A 5647-nucleotide genomic window follows, 5' to 3' on the forward strand; every position below is an offset into this window, starting at 1 on the left:
CTAGTGTCTTTCTTCTCTTTATTACATCCATTCGATAGGGCGTGTGTATTTTTCCTGCACAGTTACAATGCTTTTGATATTTTAGGTGTAACGTTTACTCATTCATTTTTTAAAATATAAATTTAGAATACCCAATTAATATTTTCCAATTAAGGGTCAATTTAGCGTGGCCAATCCACCTACCCTGCACATCGTTGGGTTGTGGGGGCGGAACCCACGCAAACCCTGGGAGAATGTGCAAATTCCACACGGACAGTCACCCAGAATCGAACCTGGGACCTTGGTGCCGTGAGGCAGCAATGCTAACCACTGTGCCACCGTGCTACTCATTCATATCCTTTCTCCTCAGAATCTTTGTTCTTTTATGTGATGTGGAAACCATCGACTGTACTACAAGGCTCCCCGTACTTGTCCCCGGAGTTAAGGGCAACGGAGACATCGCCATGACCCTCAAACTGCAGGGCCTCTCTTCCATCTTAACCCACTCTGTCCCTTCCCTCCCCACTATCGTCTCACCTTCTCCACATTCGCTGCCCAATAGTAGTGCAACAACTCCCTTTTCTGTCTCTGATTGATTGGCTGGTTGATATTTATTGTCACATGTACCGAAGTACAGTAAAATGTATTTTTCTGCGGCTAAGGGAATGAACACAGTACGTACATAGTAGGCAAAATAATAATTGAGAGAGCAAATTGACAAATGGTGCATCAACATATAGTGATTGGTTACAGTGCGGAACAAGGCGAAACGAGCAGCACAGGGCGTCGTGAATAGTGTTCTTACAGGGAACAGATCAGTCCAAGGGAGAGTCATTGAGGAGTCAAGTAGCTGTGGGGAAGAAGCTGTACCTATGTCTGTATGTGCAGGCCTTCAGACTTCTGTATCTTCTGCCTGGGTCTAGAAGAGAGAAAGGTCTGGGTGTGAGGGGTCTCTGGCAATGCTGCCTGCCTCCTTACTCTCCATACCTTCCCTGCCCATATAAACTTTGAGATCACCATTTCCAATATCCGAAAAAAGGCCTTCGGGAGGAAGATCGGGAGAGTCTGGAAAACAAACAGGAACCTTGACAGCAATAATAATAGTAATAATAATCTTTATTGTCACATGTAAGCTTATAATAACACTGCAATAAAGTTACTGAGAAAAGCACTTAGTCCCCACCTTCCGGTGCCTGTTCGGGGACACGGAGGGAGAATTCAGAACGTCCAAATTACTAATAGCACATCTTTCGGCACTTGTGGAAGGAAACCGGAGCACCTGCAGGAAACCCACGCAGACAGGGGGAGAACGTGCAGACTCCACACAGTCACTGACCCAGCCGGGAATCGAACCTGGGACCCTGTGAAGCAACAGTCCTAACCACTGTGCTACCGTGCCATGCACATTCATCTTTACCGCTCCCTGCCAGTGTTAGGTATTGTGTATCCCATCTCTTAAAATTCCCCCTAATCTCCTCCACCTACGTTGTCAAATTCCACCTGTGCATCGTAGCCTATTCCTTCGTCACCTGAATCCTCAAACACCTGAACCTTTCCCGAGCTACCTTGAATGGCAACACCTCCAATTTGGCCTCCAGCCTCGCTGCATGTACCAGAAACACCTCACTCATTCCAACATTTAACTTATACCCAGAGAAGGCCCCAGACCTCTCCAATATTCCCACGGTCCTACCCATACTCTCCAGTGGGTCTGACACAAACAACAACAAATCATCTGCATACAACAACACCCTATTCCCCCTCACAATCCCCTGACACTCCCCTGACCCCCTGAGGGACATCGTCAATGGCTCGATCGCCAGCGTGAACAGCAATGGCGACAGCGGGCACCCCTGTCTCATACCCCTGGGCAGCCCAAAGCTCCAAAAGCTCCTCCCATTCATATATACCCTCGGCACGGGAGCTCCATATAACAGGCACACCCATGCCATGAAGTTTGGGCCAAACCCAAACCTACCCAGGATCTCAAATAGATACCTCCACTCCGCCCAATCAAAACACCTCTCTGCATCCATAGAGACAATGACCTCCGGCACCCACCAACGGCGTCATGACCACATTTAACATACTCCTAACAGAGAGCTGCCCTTTGCAAACCCTTAGTCCTCCGCAACCACCCCTGGCACACATCCCTCCATCCTTCCTGCCATCAACTTAGCCAACATCTTCACATCTGTGTTCAGCAACAAAATGGGCCTGTATGACCCACAGCCCGGGATCATCCCTTTCTTCGGGATTAGCGTGATCGACGCCTTCGTCAGTGTCTCTGGCAGTTCCTCCTTCTCCAACACCTCACTAGACATCCCCAACAAATGTGGTTCCAATTCCATTGCAAACACCTTATAAAACTCCGCCGAAAGCCATCTGGCCCTGGAGCCTTGCCCGATTTCATCCCCTTGATTCTATCAATCAACTCCCTCAGCCCCAATGGCTGCTCCAATGCAGAGCCGGCTCAAGGCACCGGCAACTCGGGCAGTCGCCCGGGGCGCCATGTGCTAGGGGGCACCAGAGACTCGGGTCCCGCGCATGCGCAGTTGGGCCGGTGCCAACCAGCGCATGCGCGGTGGCCCCCTCCCCCAGGCCCCCCCCCCGTCCGCCCCCCCGCTCGGTCCGCCCCCCCTCGGGTCCGCCCCCCGGCCGGGTCCGCCCCCCCCCCCTCGGGTCGCCCCCCCCCTCGGGTCCGCCCCCCCCCCTCGGGTCCGCCGCCCCCCCCCCTCGGGTCCGCCCCCCCTCGGCCCCACCCCCCCCCCCGCCCCCCCCCCCCCAAGGGCGCCGAAGTTCAGCTTGCCCGGGGCGCCAGCAACCCTAGGGCCGGCGCTGCTCCAATGCCTGCCTACTCTCTATCTCCGACCTTGGAAACTCTAATCCATCCAGAAACCATCCCATGTCCCATTCCTCTCCACCTGGCTCCACACTGTCTAGCTTCTCATAATACCCCCAGACCACCTCATATATTTTCCCGACTCTGACACTACCTCCCTCTATTCCACTCGCTCCTTTACAATGTCCCTGGAAGCAGTCTGCCTCCTCAACTGTTGGGCCAGCACGTGGCTCGCCTTCTCCCCATATTTGTATTGCAGACCCCTCGTTCTCCTCAGCTGCCCCACCGCCCACCCCATCGTCAACCAATCGAACTGCCCTTGCAACCTCTTCCTCTTCACTAGCAACTCGTTCGTGGCGGCCCCCGTGTATCTCCTGTCTGCCTTGACTATCTCATCCAACAGTCTTCCATGTTTCTCCCTCCTCCTCCTGTCCCTGTGTGCCTTGAACTAGATAATCTCCCCTCAAACCACTGCCTTCAACACCTCCCAGAATGTGGCTGCCGACACCTCGCCATTCAGATTAATTTCCACATGTGCAGCACGGTTGCATAGTGGTTATCACAATTGCTTCACAGCTCCAGGGTCCCAGGCTCGATTCCCGGCTCGGGTCACTGTCTGTGCGGAGTCTGCACATTCTCCCTGTGTGTGCGTGGGTTTCCTCCGGGTGCTCCGGTTTTCTCCCACAGTCCCAGACATTCCACATTACAATTCTTACTGGAGGCTTCTCCCTCCATTCCCCTCTACCATCTGCCACCATCCCCCTTTGGCTCTGCCTCCTCCAATACTCCCGGCCTTCATAAGTGACCTACGGCTTTGCCGGGTACAGCACCCCAAACCGGATCTGCCTTCGGTACTGTGGTGAATGTGATTCACACTATATATAGTTGCCAATATCACTCCATGTATATATGTTTGTTATCTACCCGTTGTAAGATCAATGCTGTATATAGTTGCCAATATAACTCCGTGTATATATGTTCACTATCCACCATTGTAAGTGCAGTTGCACTATCCGACCACCAGGGGGAGTCGCTCTGGGAGTACGCGAGAGTTTGTACTGGGCTCATCCCTTGGCTCCGCCCAGGACTCCTCCCCCTGGGACCGATGTATAAAGATCAGTGCCTTAGAGCCAGCCTGCCAGTTCTCTGGAGATTCAACGACGAATAGGCTGGCTCTGTTGTAAGTGTATTAAAGCCTCTGTTCAGATCCAACTACACGTGTTCACTGAATTGATAGTTCCATCAGGTACAATTCCACCTTGGCCCTTGATGCACCATCAATTGGGCACGAGACGAAGTTGAGATCCAAACAAAAGGCTTTAATGCACAAGATGTGTGCCCGGCAGCAGACGTACAGAAGAATGGCCGACTGCTGGGAAGCATGGGTTCTTATATCCCGCTTTGTAGGTGGAGCTACCTACCTCTCAGCCAATCGGCTGAGAGGCACATGACTTATCCGGGCCAATGGGCAGCGAGTCCTCTGCACCAATAGCAGCTCACTTCTAAGGTACCGTAATACCCCTCATCATACTACCACAGCCCTGTTGAATCCTGCATGCCTCTTCACCAGCTCGGCACCAATATCCTGATATATCCGGACACGGTTCCCCTCCCATTCACAGTCTCGCTTCTCCCTGGCCCATCGTAAGATCTTCTCCTTCTCGATGAATTTGTGCATCCGCACAATCACTACCTGCGGTGGCTCCCCCACTCTCGGCCTCTGCCTTTAAGACCTGTGGGCCCTGTCCACCTCTGGGGCCTTGTCTAGCACTCCCTGCTCCACCAGCCCAGTCAACAACCTTGATATATATTTTGTGGTGCTTGCTCCTTCCGCACCTTCTGTCAGCCCCACAATCTAGCGGTGCACTGTTTACTGGCAGCAGTATTCGATCTTCCTGCCGCATGTCAATGGGATTCCCCATTGAAATCATCTCATTCCACTGGGAAACCCGTGGGAGGGGGTGCGCTGCCAGAGGGAAAAGTGAATCACAACGACTGGAGAATTCCAGTCAAAGTTGGCGAAATCCAACTGCAAATTTTACTCTGCATTCAAGAGCCATGATGTCAATTTAACATGATGTCCAGAAGACACTCAGGCAATTTCCTCAGTTCTACACTGAAGAGACGATCTATATTTATTCCAGTGGACCCTGGACTGGGGCTTGAACCCAGAACTATTCAACTCGGAGTCCAGAATGCTTCCACTATGCCAGCCTAACATTACAAAATGTCAAATAAAATAGACTTTTTATTTTGTCACAGGTCCATAGGAAGATGTGAAACAACTGAGTTTCCCTGACAATCCCAACGGAAAAGCTGATGGACAAGATGCCACTTTTTCTTTTCCTGTAACAATCGAACCAAAATCAACATAAGTTGACTGGAGAATTGTGGGAGCAGCGTGGGACCCGATCGCGGGTCTGACGCCCATTCTCCCTCCCCCTTCTGTGCCGGGCGTGATGGCGGTGCGGAGGCTGGGAGAATCCCGGCCTTTGACTTTGCCCTGATTGATTTTAAGCTATCTCTCAGGAGAGGTATCACCACAGGAGCGATGGTGATGCCTTGAAACCTTCAACATTCATCTTTCATTCGAAGTATTATGCCAAATTAGGGCATAACTATTTTAACCATCTCGGATGCCCCCTCCCAGCTGGAATTGATTGAGTGGCCTGTTCTCTTCATCGGTGGGCACCAGGGAAGTATGGGGGCTGGGTTGGGTTCCGTTCACTTGTTATCCTGTGGGGTAGCTCTTGCTGTTCTTTCCTTTTTGCTTTCTTGGGAGGCCCTGAAGGTTTGATCATCATCCGAATATGCTGTTGCCGTTAG

This window comes from Scyliorhinus canicula, chromosome 13 (assembly GCF_902713615.1).
Source record: "Scyliorhinus canicula chromosome 13, sScyCan1.1, whole genome shotgun sequence".
In the NCBI taxonomy this organism is placed as follows: Eukaryota; Metazoa; Chordata; class Chondrichthyes; order Carcharhiniformes; family Scyliorhinidae; genus Scyliorhinus; species Scyliorhinus canicula.